This window comes from Sminthopsis crassicaudata, chromosome 2, assembly GCF_048593235.1.
Source record: "Sminthopsis crassicaudata isolate SCR6 chromosome 2, ASM4859323v1, whole genome shotgun sequence".
Lineage (NCBI taxonomy): Eukaryota > Metazoa > Chordata > Mammalia > Dasyuromorphia > Dasyuridae > Sminthopsis > Sminthopsis crassicaudata.
Genome location: NC_133618.1, coordinates 378,378,941 through 378,394,951, shown reverse-complemented (window position 1 = coordinate 378,394,951; position 16,011 = coordinate 378,378,941). Strand labels below are relative to the sequence as shown.

The window sequence follows — 16,011 nt, the reverse complement described above, 5'->3', positions numbered from 1 at the left end:
TCAATGACCCTAAACTTCCCATAGAAATAGAGTCATATTTTAACCCCAACATTCTACTGGTGTTGCAGCAAAATATGAAATACAATAATCTCCACATAAATGAATATCACACAAAAGGCAATGAAGTTCTGTATAATAAGTTTGAGCAAGAATAACCAACATAACCAATAAGGAACTTCAAAGAACAGGAATAAAATATTATTTCACCTAGAAATGTGTGGTAGGAAGCAAATATAGACTGGTCATGTGACAAGAGGGGATGACATATGGGTGGCCAGAATGCTTCACTAGTAATCTCATGATATTAGGAGAAAACTATAAATTCTCTAACCTACAGGTGTCTAGAAGTAGAATAGCCTACCTCAAGAGATGCTATATTCTCACTTTTTAGAGATCTTCATGCTCTTTTGTGTATAGATTGGATTAGATTATTTCTGAGGTTTCAAATTTCAAATTCTTGAATTCTAAGTGAAACATCTCTAATAGGTTGGGTAAGCCCCCAATACATAACTTATAGATCACATGGGGAAGAAATGAATTGATTGTATCATAGAACAAAACTCCCAAGTCAATGAGATCACAGACCCATTTGGGGATTTAAAAATTTTGAAAATATGGTTCTGAAATGTACCAGGAGCTTGGATGAACACTAGGTATATTCTTTCTCTAACTTGGTAAATTCAGTGTTAAATTTTGTTCAAACTGGAAAAAAAACACAAAGATAATAACTAGTGACTCATGAGCAATGTATTTTACTTCATAGTGACTCTTTAAATATCATTCCATATTTTAAATTGCATTTTAAAATAGTGATTTTCTGGGCAAACTGGCAACTTCCAGCAGGCACTTGCTTCTGTGTAGTCCTCAGGAAACATAGAAACAATCTCACCTGATTCAAAACAAGCCAGACACCAGCACTAGTATACCAGTTCAGTACCAAGTAAGCTGCCAAATCCCTACAGCCTCCAACAGTGCCAGCTATCCTCCATCACAACCTGTCAGCACAGTACCAGACATGAGAGTTCCCTGTAGGTTTTAGAGTATCTTCAGTGCAGCACTAGATTAAGAGCCTGTATCCTCTGGCACAAGAAACTAGAAACAGAGCTCAAATTTAAAAGAAATAAAAAAGATTAAAAAAAAAAAAAAAGCAAAAGCAAAAAACGAACTTGACCACAGAAAGTTATTATGGTGATAGGAAAGATCAATTCACAAATGCAGAAGAAGGTAACAATGTCAAAACACCTATGGGTTAAGTCCCGAAGAAAAATGAAAAGTAGTGTTAAACCCAGAAAGAACTCATGGAAGAGCACAAAAAGAAGTTTAAAAATCTTATGAGGGAGGTAGAAGGAAAATTTGAAAAAGAAACAAGAGTGGTACAAAAGAATTCTGAAAAAAAAAAAAAAAAGTCGACAGCTTGAAAAAAAAAGGGGTGGGGAGAGAGACAGAGAGACTACTTAACTAAGGAATTGGGCAAATGGAAAAAGAGATACAAAATCCACTGAAGGAAACAATCATTAAAATAAGTTGGCCAAACTGAAAAGTACAAAGGCTAACTGAGGAAAAGTCAGAATTAGGTAAATGGAAACTAATGATTTTTCAGAGACATCAAGAAACAATCACACAAATTCAAAAGAAGGGAAAAAAATAGAAGAAAATGTAAAATACTTCCTGGGAAAAAAAGAACTGAACTGGAAGATTCAGGAGAGACAAAAATCTAGGATAGTCAGAATCATTGTACTATCTGAAAGTCATAATCAAAAAGAAGACTTGGACCGCATTTTTAAAGAAATTATTAAGGAAAACTTCCCTGATATCCTAGAATCAGAGGGTAAAATAAGTACTGAAATTATCCACCATTCACCTCAGGAAAAAAAGATCCCTAAATAAAAATTCCAAGGAACATTATGCCCAAATTATAGAATATCAATTTAAGGAAAAAAAATAGTGCAAGTGGCCAAAAAAGAAACGGTTCAATATCAGGGGACCACAAACAGGATTATACATGAATTAGTATCTGTAAACAGTAAAGGATTGGAAATCATGGAATATTATATTCCAGAAGGCAAAGGACATAAGAACACAACCAAGAATCACCTGTTAGGAGAAATTAAGCCTAATACTTCAAGAGGGAAAATCATCTTGCAATAAAATAAAAGGAATTTAAGATTTCATATATTCATAAGACCAGAACTGAATATCTCCAAATGATGTTGGGGATATTACCAAAGAATATTATTAGGCAGTTTTCAAATGAAGAAACCAAAGCTATCTATAGGCATATGAAGAAATACTCTACGTCACTTTTCATTAGAAAAATGCAAATTAAAATGACTCTGAGATATCACTTCACACAATCAGAGTGACTAATAAGACAAAAAGGAGAAATTATAGATGTTGGATAGGATGTGGGAAAACTGGGACAGTATTGTACTGTTGGTGGAGTTATAAACTGATCTAAACCTTCTAGAGAGTAATTTGGAACTATGCCCAAAGGATTATAATCCTCTTTGATCCAGCAATACCACTGTAAGATCTATATCCCCAAGAGATTTTAAAAAGGGGAAAGGACCCATGTGTGCAAAAGTATTTATAGCAGCTCTTTTTGTGGTGGCAAAATATTAAAAATTTAGAGGATGATCATCAATTGTTGAATGCCTGAACAAGCTATGATGTATGAATGTAATGAAATACTATTATGCAAAAATACATTATGCAAATTTCAAAAAAAATCTTGAAATACTGGCACAAAACTGATACAAAACTGTGCAAACTGATGCAAAATGAAATGAGTAGAACCATGAAAACATTGTACACTGTATCAGTAACGTTGTATGATGATCACCAAAGAATGAGCCAGCTCTTTTCAGCAACACAATGATCCAAGATGAGTCCAAAGGTCTCACAATGGAACATGATAAAAAACTGATAAGCTATAAATGCAGATTTAAACATTGTTTCACTTACTTTATTCTTTATCATTTTTTTCCTTTTGATATGTTTCTTCTTTCTTAACTATGGCAAATATGGAAATAAATTGTACATGACAGCACATGTATAACTTATGTATATATCAAATTGTCTACTATTTTTGAAAGAGAGGGGAAAGAGGAAAAAAATTGGAACTTAAAAGAAAGAGATAGAGAGACAAAGAGACAGAAACTGAGACAGAAACAGAGAGAAAAAGACAGAGAGAGAGAAAGTCTGTTTATCTAAAAGGCTGTCATAGGAAAGAAAAAAAATAAAATGGATGTGGTATTGTTCCAAAGGAAAAATATACAATGAATGGATAGAAGGAAAAGAATCCAAGATGGATAGACAGTGGATGTGATCTAATCCCTTCTCCAGAATTTAATCACTTTATTCTTTGGGGTTTCTGTTTTCTCATCTACAAAATAATGGGTTTATGCTAAATGATCTCAAGACCCCTTCTAATTCTAAAATATTAAATGACACAGGAAAGTTTCTACCCAATAGAAAGAAAATGTTTTAAAAATCAGAGCTCTCTAACCATGGCTAACTACCTAGAAAAGTAGTGAGTTTCCTGTTACTGTAGTTATTAAAACAGGTCAGGCATAGAGTAAAGAAATTTTCTGATTTTAAAAGGTTACATTAATAGGTCTATAAAATCCATCTAACTAATCCTAAGATTATATGATTTCCAGGATGATATTCTAGGACTTTGTTATTTTGAAACTCTCAATTCAGAGCATCCTGCTGTTGAGAGTGGATCATATCTCCCAGTTACTTTACCATTCCTTTTCCCATTTGTTTTCCCCAAGGATATAAAACTGCTCAGGCAGGACTCTTCCCTGCCTTCCTATAACCCTATGTATACTTTGAAAACTCTCAAAAATGTCATTAATTATAATGATAATGACACTTTGTACTTTTATAGGCTCTTTCATCAGAGGATCTCTGAGCACTTAAAAATATCATCTCATTAATCCTCACACCACCACCTGGGAGACAGCTGGCAAGTAAACTTATCCCAGTTTCACAGAGAAAGGAAGTGAGATACACAGAGATATTTACAGACTTGGTCCAGATTGGACAAAGTCTCTTTGCTTGGAGCTCACTTGGGCATTCTCTTCTAGTTGCTATTAATGAAGGGAAGAGCATTAAAAAAAAAAAAAAATTAAGGCCAAAAGGGAAAGTAAGAGGTGGGAGAGGAAGACAAGGGAGGGAGACATAGGTGGAGGGAGGTTAACTAATACCAAGGCAAGTTAAGTAGTAGAATTAAAGCAAAGAATTAGCTAGGATAGGGAAGATGTGCATGTGTGTATATGTGTGTGGTGTTTGGGGGTGGGATGGGTAAGAGGGGGGCATGGGTGTGGGTATGTATATATATGTCTGTGTAGTTTATATATTTATATATGTATACATAAATATGTGCTTGGAAGAAGTGGGGGATGATGAAAGGGGGAAAAAAAGAATTAAGTAAAAAAGGTGAGCAGCAAAGAACAAAAGAACAACCTTCAAGTTATTGTAAGGGAAAGATGGACACTCGTGAATATAATTCCTTCTATTATTATATATCCTTTCTTGAACTAGTAATTTACTGCTATATATTTTGAATCCTCCCTAATGTTCTGCTGGGCACATGACAATGTTCTATTTTGTTTTGTTTTGTATTCCTTTTTCTATTTTTCTTTTTTCTTATTATTTTTAATTTTTTTTTAAAAAATTAAGTCCTAAGTATTCTCTGGCTTATTTTAGCATTCTTTGAGAACTTTGTTTTTCATTATCCAAATGCATGGGTGTGAAAGAGGCGTGGGAGGGGAGGAGAAAGGTGAAGTACTTTAATTGGTAATAAAGTTTTCAGATTGTGTTTTTGTTTTGTTTTGTTTTGAGTTTTAGGCTGCTTTTGGGGAAGGGAGGGGAGACTTGTGATTTTACTTCTATAGGGAACCCCTGAGGAGGAAATGTCTTCTCTTGATGCAGATGGGAAACCAGTCTACAATTTATTGCCTTAGAAAGTTTCCAAGGGGTAGTGAAAGAGTCTTTCATAAATATAACCTTCCCCTATTTTTCCAATCTTATAACTCACATCCTTTCTTACCACTAGTACCTTTACCCCATGCCCCAGGAAACACACACATACACACACACACACACACACACACACACACACACACACACACACACACACTCTGTGGACCAGTAACACTAATCTTGTTATTTCCCTAAAAAGAAAAATCAATCTCAACTCTAGGCATTTTTAAAAAGGAAGCCGTTCCTGATCTTAATTCGAGTACCTTCTCTCTTTTGATCATCTCCTATTTATCTTGTATTTAGCTTGTTAGAACATGGTTGTCTACATGCTTTCCTCTATCAGACTGAGTTCCTTGAGAAGAGAGACTGTCTTTTGCCTTTCTTTGTATCCTCGGAGCTTAGCATAGCATGTGGTACATAGTAGGTGCTTAATATATATTTACTGACTGACTAACATAGACAGTGTTTGTCAGTAGTGCTCTATCCACTGCGCAGCCTAGCTGCCCCTAACTCAAGTCTTTAAACAAATTGACATTGTGGATATGATAATTTTGTAGTTCTACTTTAAAGAGAATAACACATTAGTAACATTAGGAAATGTCAGGACTTCAACTGACATAGAATCTTGATACTAAGACTGAAATAGGGGCCTTAGAATCAGAAAACTGTGGAACATTAAAGTTAGAAGGAACCTTGGTGATCAATTAGCCCAGTGGTTCTCAAACTTTTTCCCAGTAGCAGAATCCTTCAATTTAAACAAAACTTTGACATAATCCTTATAGTAAAAACCACTAAAAATATTAGTTTAATACCTCTTAACAAATAATATAAGATTCATTTCTTCTTAATTGAAGAGTTTCATGGCTTCTTGCAGCACAGTTTGAGAAACACTGATTTATCCCATCCTCATTTACAGAAAAAGGAATGCAGGGAATTGTGATATTAAGTGAGATCACACTTAAGATATTAAGTGAGGTCACACAGCTAATCAGTGAAAGCTGGAAATAGAATGCAGGTTTCTTGACGCTCAAACCCGTTTACTTTCCATTAAATCCCATTTTCCAGAAGGAAGCTGTCGGAAATCTATTTAAAAACATGAAATGAGCCGGTCAAAAATCACCTCATCTCCAAAGGAAGGTGATTTGTGTTAAACAGAAATAAAAGAATTGAAGATTCGTGTGACAACAAGTCTGAGTTGTTGGAGGCAGCAACCTAAGAACCAAACTGGCAAGGATGACGGTCTCTGTTTTGGGTAGAAACAGGCTTCTTTGACTCTAAGAATGTATTCAAGATATATAATAGATACCTGTCTGATATAATTAATTATATTTTTCCTAAATTTAACATTGCCTGAAGGGAAAAATCATTTTGCTTGGTAAAATCCCTCATGCCACACAAAGTCTGTGAAAGAGCCAGATTTAATTGCTGTGATAAAAACCACAAGAAAGACCAGGTTTGCATTAAATCTATAACCACATCTACTGAAGAATAGCTTTAATCACCTTTGAAATGGTGACCACAAGATAATTAAAGGGAAAGTGTGCTCATTGGTAATTATCCAGGAATATCAAATCTCCGTTTATCATGGAGTCCAATTTAAAATATCTTGGCAAGGGATTCATTCCTTACCCCCCACGCCTCCCCAACCCCCTTCCTTTTAAGCTTAGGACTTCATGTTCCATACCCAAGAAAGCTGGGCCTTTGTGTCATTTCATAGTCCACTAATGGGTTTCCATTTAGAAGGGGCTGTGGCCTCCCTTCACTGCCCATATTATTCTCATGAACTCATCAGATAAAAGACAACAGAAACAAGTCAGAGCATTTACTCTCCACTGACAAGTTTGTTTCTCCATAAACCTAAGACTAACCATGGACTTTAAGGTTCCCACACTGAGTCTCCCACCTCACAGAGGAAAAAAAAAAAAGATGAAGAAAAAAGGAAAGAAGAGAAAAAAGGGGAAAAAAAAACCTTATGTGGCTGAGAAAATGTTAAAAGGGGAGGGAAGCCCTTAAACCAAGTGTGTAAATCACTGTAGACTTGTGATTTATGTTAACTTTAACTGGGCTTATTGTGGCTCCCCAGATCTGGGCTCACCTTCAGGCAGAAATGGAAACCTGTGGGGTTACATTCTTTAAAGGCCTCAGAAGCTTTGTTCCAGACGATTACTCTCAGGCCTCTGTCTCCTCTTTTTCCCTAGCCCCTCCCCTTTCCTCTATCCACTCTCTCTCTTTTTTTCTCTTCTTCTATCCTTTCTCTTTCCGTTTTTCATTGAATTTCCTTTCCTCTATCCTCTCTTTCTTTTCCTCTCTCTCTTTTTTTTTTTTTCATCTCCCAACCACTCTCCTTTTTATCCATTGGGTTCTGGAACTAATATTGAATTTATCAGAAGGCTTGGATTCAAACCCATCTGTAATAATTTTTTTATCTTGTTACCCTGGGCAAGTAATTGCCTTTCTCCTGACTTAATTTTTGACTCTGTCAAATGAACTGAGTGAACTAAATAAGCTCTAAGGTAATTTCCAGAACTGAATGTCTCTGATTTTCTGAGGTGAACAAGTTGCCATTTATCTCCCATACCCTGTCCTTTCTCCCAGCATCAGTAATCAGTAACAATTCAATTGTGTTCACAGGTCACTATCTACTTTGGATGCTAACCCTTTATATAGAATGAAAAGCCCTGTGCATCCTTCTCATGCCCTGAGGTATCCTGCTGTATCAGAGTCTATCTGTTTTGTATCACCACATCTCCTTTAATCAAAAAGAAAGAAACATGCATCCTCCTCACTTCTAACTTTCAGGATTACTGGTTTCCTTCAATATTCAGCTCCAGAAAAACTTTTATATGAATCTCCTCCTGTTCTCCCAAACTACCAGGGTATATTCCCTTACCAAAAGTCTATGCACAGTGCTTGTAAGAACTTAATAAATTATATTTCAGTCAATATAATTTAGGTAGATAGATACATACAGAGATGATTTGAGAAGTAGACTGATTGATATACATGTTATCTTCCCAGTTAGAATATAAGTTCCTGGAGGGTTTGTATTTTTCTTTTCATTTCACTAGTGCTTGGCATAGTACCTTGAACATAGAAAGCATTTAATTAGTATTTGCTGATCAATTGAATGATGGTCTAACCAAGGTAAAGAATAACGGAAGTATCATCTTTTGATGCAGACACTATATATAGTTCTATCACACAACATAAGATGATGTAAGTTTTTTAGAGTTTTTTGAGCAGCCACATCACAGTATTGATTCTAAATCTTTTCCAAAGCATCTTCTGTCAAACATGTGTCCCCCATCTTGTATTCATGGAAGTAGTTAAAGAAAAACTTAAACATAAGACTTTACATTCATTCCTAATACATGCTATTTTATTAGATTTGGCCCATCGTTCCAATGCTAAGATGCCTTTAAACCTTGAGCCATTCATCCGAAATATTTTTGCGCCAAAGTTCTGTTTCATCCATTAATCTGATCTCTATCCAAGTAGATAATAAAAAATGTTAAACAGAAGGTGGCCAAATTCAGAGTCTTGGAACATATCTCTTTACAGAGACCACTCAACAAGGAGACATTGATCCTTTTAACAACACTGTTGTTAAAAGGATCAATGTCTCCTTGTCCTTCAGCCTGTTACTAATTCAGCTAACATTTAGTTATTTACTCTCCAAAGAAATCAAGAAAGTTGATGTTAACTTGGATCTTTGATAGAATGTTCTTGGGATCTGCCCTTGGCCCTATGCTGTTCAACATTTTTTAAGTAAAGTTATTGAAAATAGGTGAAACAATGGATACAGTACCTAGCCTGAAGTAAAGAAGATTCATCTTCCTCAGTTCAAATGTGGTCTCAGACTAGCTGTGTGACCTTCAGAAAATCACTTAAACCTGTTTACCTCAATTTCCTTATCTATAAAATGAATTGGAAAAGGAATCATAAACAATTTCAAGATAATTATGACAATTAGGACAAAACAATTATTGTAAACAATTGTCCAAAAGACCCCAAATGGGGTCCTGAAGAGTCAGACATACAACAACAAAATGAAGATATGCTTGTAATATTTTCAGACAATATAAAGCAGGAAGGAATAAAACAAGAGTGTGTTGAAATCATTTCCAACTGACTGCCCAGAGTCCGACATTTAATGTTCAGTGTGAATATTTAACATAGAAATCAAAAATCTTCCAAAGTTACCAATGTCAGCTTGATTTATTGTTTTGTTGATTGTCTAGACTAGGGGGTCTGCAAACTACACCTGAGAGAAAAATATGTCCTGCTGTCTACTTTTGTACAGGCTAGGAAAGCTCAGATTGTTTATTTTTTACATTATTAAATACAACAAAACTTTATTTTAAAATGTAAAAGCCAATCTTATCTCATGACCATAACACAGATTAACTATTAAGATATGTCATGCCTATTTTTCCCCTGAAATGGTTGTTAAATATTTAATAGCATCCCCCTAGACAGTATATGTTATTACAGAATTGTTAGAACAATGAGGCAAATTTAGAAAGATGAAATTTAATAGGAATAAATATAATGCTCTAAATGTATTTTAAAGGAATTTTATAAGTACAGGTATGGCTAGGCAACAGTTTCTGTGAAAAAAAGATCTGAAACTTTTTGTAGAGAAGTAATTCACTATAATTAACCAATGTGATATAGTAGCCCCCAAAAGCTGACACTCTCTGTCAGTTAAGTCCAGAACAAAGTAGATGGTGTTCCTTTTTCTCTGGTTTGCTCAAACTTCAACAGGAATGCTGTGCTCAATTCTAGACACATGTTAAGAAGGACATGGACAAGTGAAACTGAAAGAGGATGAGTGGACTGAAAGAATATGCCATTCCAGGACTAATTGAAGAAAATGGGTGTGTTTGGTATTTATGGCACATGGTAGTAGTAAAGTATTTGAATATTTGAATATTTCACATTGAAAAAGAAACAGACTTCTTCTATAGGGTCTCTCCAATGTCAGAACTAGGAGCAATAAGTTTAAATTTCTCATAAGAGGGAGATTTAGGCTTGATGGAAGAAAAATCAGTGATAGTTTGTCAGCAGGTACTTGGTTTGATAAAGTTGGTCTATATACTCTTTGAGATGCTTTTCAATTTTTAAGTTTTGGGAGTCTGTGATTTTGAGAAATATTTTTTTTATCTTGATGAAACTGTGATCCATGGTAGCTATAGTATTTCCTTTGTCTACTAGTCTAATAACATTATAAAAGAAAAAAAAAAAAAAAGGAAAGAGTTAACTTAATATGACATCATGGGCATCACAGAACATATGCCATAAAATAAGGGGACTGACTTAGATGATCTTCAAACTCTGAATCTATGATCCTATAATCATTTGATCCAGTTATAACAAATCTTTCACAAGAAGCCCTCTCTACGAAAAGGATTTCCAAGCTCAAGTTAATAAACATTGCCTTGTTCAAAGCAATGTTTCCTCCAATAAAATCCCATTGAAAATGTGTGTTTTCCCTTGGAGTTTTCTGTAATAAACTACTATTGTTCTGTGTGCTAAAATATAAACTCCAGGCCTCATTATGATATAGATTCAGAGCTAAAAGGAAGCAGAGAAATCTAGTTCAATCTCCTCACTCATTTTATAGCTGAAGAATCTGAGATCCACAGAGGTAAAACTTAACTAAGATCCAACAGATCGTGAGTGTCCGAGGCAGGATATGAATTCAGGTTTTCTGACTCCATATCCAGCATCTTTCTTCTATATCACATGATAATATTTGGATTTTTATGAAAATGTTGCTTAACTTTAGAGCCTTCACCTATGAGTCAAGAATTTGAGACTGTAGTCCCAATCTCGTCACTAACTAGCTAGGTGCTCATGAACAAGCCATGTTAACTCTTCTAACCGCCGGGTTCCTGATTTAGAACATCAGAGTAATGGGATTTGCATTACACATTTACCTTATAGGGATCTTGTGAACATAATGCTTTGTAAACGTTCACCCACTTGAGAAATGGTATTTATCATTACTATGTATGTATGCAACTCCATGAGACTGAAAAAAATCTTGGAAATGTAAGCCAGAAAATTGTCCCAAGCTGTGCACAGGAAAATGTCTCCTTTCATTATGAGTCCTAGGATTCCTAGACACTGGTAATCAAGTGTCACAAGTGCTAACAGTATGTCCTGTGATCTTTAGGGATTGAATAAAAAAAAAAAAAAAAAAAAAAAAAAAACTTTTCAAGCTATATCACACATATAAAAACCAGAAAGTAAGCCTGCTGATGTATCCTAAGCACCAAACATAAATGACATTTCAAAATCTGTTACAAATATGTGGTTCTGCTAGGAGAAACCAGGTTGAAAAGAACATGGGCCAAAGTCCAGGAATGGATTGCAATAGATACCGGATGGTTGAAGAAAAGAAGGTGAAGGCAAGAGCCATAGGGGAGAGAAGAAAATATGATGATTTCTTTGAAGGGTTCTAATTAGGAAATAGAAGATGAATTTAAGCCTATCCAACAAGCATTTATTCAGCACCTCCTGAGTCAATTATTGCATGCTGAAGATAAAAATAAATAAAAATAAAAATAGTTCCTGTCTTCAAGAAGCTTCTTTTCTACTCTGAGGAAACAACAGGTATGGAGGAAAGTGTGTGTTTGTGGGGAAGAAAGGTGATGGAACACACACACACAGAAACAAAAAATAGTCAAAAACAAGTCAAAAGACCTAGACTTCAATTCTAACTTTGTGACAATTAATATCTGTAAATCTGAATTAACTCTCATATAAAAGATAGGAGGGAGTGGCAATAATTGCAAAACATACCTCATAAGATTATTATGAGGAAAGTAATGGGTTAGCTACTTACTTTCCTGAAGTCTATTAGGCAACTTTGGGAAAAAGCTAAAACAGTTCTGGACCAGCAGAGAACCACTTAGTAAGCTGAAGGAGTCTCTGCTAGTGGTGCATAAGCACACTTTGCATAGAGAACTCATTACATAATCCATCCCCTAGATGGCCAATACATTGCTTTATAACCACTGTATAAATGTCCAATGAAGATTCATGGAACAAGTCAGCCCAGAAACCTCTTCTAATTAGGTAGGATGGTCTCTGCAAAGTTGACTAGGACAATTCTTTCTGATACTAGGGCTGTAACTCTTTTTTGCACCCCTAAAAATACAACTCCAGCAAAAATAGATAATTTCATCCATTTGGATCTCACTAGCATCTAACATGATGTTGTATCTCAGACTCTAGCTACTGGGTGTTCAGCTGCCATGATCATCTCCTATAGATGGGGCTCTTCAGTCCTTGTGGCTTGTATTAATGCGAGAATGGCTTCTACCCTCTGGGAATTCAGCAGTCACTTGTTCTCTTTGTTCTCAAACTGCCAGCTTTCTATCAAGTTGGCAATGCTCTTGCAGCAGCATAGCGGCATGTGGGCAGAGGACAGGGAATTCATTGTATACAGGTAGAAATCCAAGAGGTTGCATGGTCAGGTGTTTTGGATATCTCCTGTAGGCTTTCTGATGGCAATTTATACAATATATCTTTCCTTCTTTAGCAAGAATTATGGCAAAAATCTTCCATCTGTTTCTGCTTCAGGTGCTTTTTCTGCAAAACCAATTGACATATCCTGGCATAGGGACACCCAAATTTTTCCTGTATAAGGACTCCAGCCAAGAGCAGAGGTACCAATATCTTATGGAGTTTGGTGACATATATTTTTCTACCACTGTCATTTGACTTCTCAACAAACTTCAGAGGGTTATCAGCCAAAAGAGTCAGACACTCATCAATAACTTGCTTCCAGATATTGTACCCAATAATGTAATGAGATCTGGAGATCTCATTCAAACACAGAGGTTGAAAAAGGAGAGTACCAGAGAAAGTGGTTATTTCACTCCTTTGAAGCCTGCTCCAAACACTCTCACTATAGGTCTGAGCCATTCTATTTGCTATTTTGCTCACAATAGTCTAGTCACGAAAATGCTGGTTGAATTAGTCAGGGTTGGCCTTACATTTCACAGTGCAATTCACAGCCAAAACAGCAAAGACTAGATTGCCCTCTTGGGTTAACCTCATCAAGTTTCCAGGCTAAAACAACTCAAACCAATTCAATTCAATAAACATTTATTAGTCACATAAATGTATACAAAGCCATGTTAGGAACTAGGGATTCAAGCAAAAAAAAAGCCCCTCAAATGAGATAATGTGTAATAGAGGACATGGTATTTCTTCAAGATATGGTTAGAATAGGATTGTTTATTTTGAAGCCAGAGAACCAGAATTCAAATGACCCATCTGCCATTTTACTCTCTATGTGATCTTAAAATGGGCAGAACCTCTCTAAACTTCAGTTTCCTCATGTAGAAAAGCAAAGAGTTTAAACAAACATCAAAGCATCTAAAATTCCTCTAAGTGTATGATCCTGAGAAGATTTCAGGAATCCACAATTACATAGCTGAATGCTTCTTCCACGGGTAGTATGCACCATCTTCCTTCTCTGGCTTTGTAGACAATCTTCAAAAATGGCTTTGAGACAACTGGAAAACATCTGTAGTGTAAAACTTAAGAAGCACTGAGACAACTTTTTGTGTGAAAAGAAGGGAAAAATGTTACTCTGCCTGAAAAAAATTATCACTTTGTAGGCATCCTGTTGATAAGCCTTCCTCTGAGCTAGGCTTGTTGGTGGAAAGCAGACATATAAACTGTATTGGACATTGGCCTTTACAACTTAAGAAAACTTGACAGAGTGTGACCTCCTCTAACATTGTCTTCAAGAATCTAGGGGCAATGCTAGGGCCCAAGATATGGGGTTGGAGTGGAGTCAAATGGTTTGTAATAGGGTGTATACAAGAGAACAAAATAACATTTTATATAGAACTTTAAGGTTCACAGATGGCCTTCTTCCAAACAACCCTCCAATATTCATAAGCATCAGTATGGTTATACCCTTTTATAGTTAAAGAACTGGGACTCAAAGATGTAAGGAAATTTATCCAAGGTCACATAGTTAGTATTTGTAGCTTAGATTGTAAGGGACATCCTACTGTTTCTCTTGGATAGAATATAAAGCAAAAAGAAAATCTCAACAGAGTGCTTCAAAAAAAAAATGTGAAGAGGGATCCATCACACTCCAGCCTTCTAGATCACATTCTGTTTCTAAAGAATGAATGTTTCCATTAGGTCTGATACCAACTATCTATAATTACAGTGATGTGGAAAATCCTTCTATTAAGGAAGATCACAACCTGCCTACAACTCAGTAGATAAGTCTTTAGCAAGTTGCCTGAGGCTCCCAGCAATCCTGTGATTTACTTGCAATCCCATAAATCATGTCAGAAAAGAAACTTAAACCTGGGTATTCCCAACTCAAAATCTAAAACTCTATCCATTATACCATGCTTCCTTATTTAGATTTAATATGTTGTGATCCTAATGCTTCAGTTCATACCTATAAATATATTAGAAATCACAGTAGATTTGTTGATGCTGTCAGACCACCTGCATGCCATTTAGTGAACTCACAGCTTCAGATTAGAAGTGGAATTAATAAACAGAATAAATTTAAACACCTTTAAAACATCTTAGAGTGCCTTCTCTACAACCTACATTCTTAAAAGTTTTTCCTGAAGCGCAGTGAGAGCACTAGTTTTGGAGTCAGAAAGACTAATCTTTCTGAATTCAAATCTAGCCTCAGATACTGCTAACTGTGTGATTCTGGTCAAATGACTTAACTCTGTTGCTTCAGTTGCCTCATTTGTAAAATGAACTAGACAAAAAATGGCAAACTACACCAGAATCTTTGTAAAGAAACCCCCAAAAAGGGTCATGAAGAGGTGTATGACTGAGGTGACTGAACAACAAGAACAATAAAAACACTAAGAGGTTTTTGACTTGTCACTGGCCATACAAAAAGAGAATAGATATTAGACGCAAGACTTGAATCCATGCCTTCCTGGCTTCAAAACTGACTCTGTCTAATGTACCATGTTATGAAATAGCATTCAATTCATAATCCACATAGATAACCACTACTAATAGGCTAAACATCACCATGTTCAAACTTATTTTAGAGCTGCACCAAGACTTGAGTATAGTAGCCTCGTAGCAAAAATGATGGCAGAGAAAGATCCATGTGCCAGCTGGTGATGAGCATGAGCTTTGACAATTTATCTGCTAGAGGAGCTATGGTAGAGAGGGTTTTAGAAAAGTCCCATGTTAAATCTTCACTCTGTAATCAGCTCTTCATAGCGAGTCTCAGAAAAATCACAGAATGAAAGAAGAAAAGGGTTTTAGATTTAAAGAATATTGAATGTTAAAGGTAGATCATCTAATTGCCCTGCTTCATTTTCCAAATGAGAAAAACAAGGCCAGAAAGAGAACAAATCACTTATTTAAAATTAGAATGAGTTATCATCAGGGTGAGAAGTCAGAATTTAGTTTTCCTAGCTCCTGGACTGAGTTTTAAAGATCAACATGTTTATAATGCTCCTATTGCCACCAACCAATTTCAGATACTACATCAATTAAAAGACATGTTCTTTGAGTCCAATTCAAAAGAATACAACATTCAAAATCCTAGGGGTATAGGATGTGGTACTGGAAGGATTCTTAGCCCTTGTCTAGTAAAGGCATCATGGTTTAATATCATAAGTGCTAGCCTTGAACTGGATTATCTCTGAGGTTCAGTTAGAAAACTATGATCTTATTACTTGAAAAACCCTGAATATTACATAATTATAATGACCAAGCCAGGCTCTAAAGAAGCAATAAGAAAATGAATTATTCTCACTTCAATTTTCTAATTTAAAGTAAACTGTAGAGATGGGGGCCTACAGTATGGAACATTACATATATTATCAAACTGACTTTGCAGAATTGTTTTGTTCAATCCTTTTTATTCTTCACTATAGAAGGAATGATTTCTTAAGAAACAAATGTGATGAAGATCAAAATACATTCATTTTTTAAAAAGAAAAAAGTTTCAACATAGTTGTTAGACTGTCCTAGAATACCGATTTCCAC

General features: G+C 35.5%; 1 pseudogene; it reads right to left on the bottom strand.

Annotated features, from left to right (window-relative positions):
- Positions 1–12,074: 12,074 nt before the first annotated feature.
- Positions 12,075–13,065, bottom strand: LOC141552857 (DNA-directed RNA polymerase III subunit RPC3 pseudogene; annotated as a pseudogene).
- Between the last annotated feature and the right edge of the window lie 2,946 nt (positions 13,066–16,011).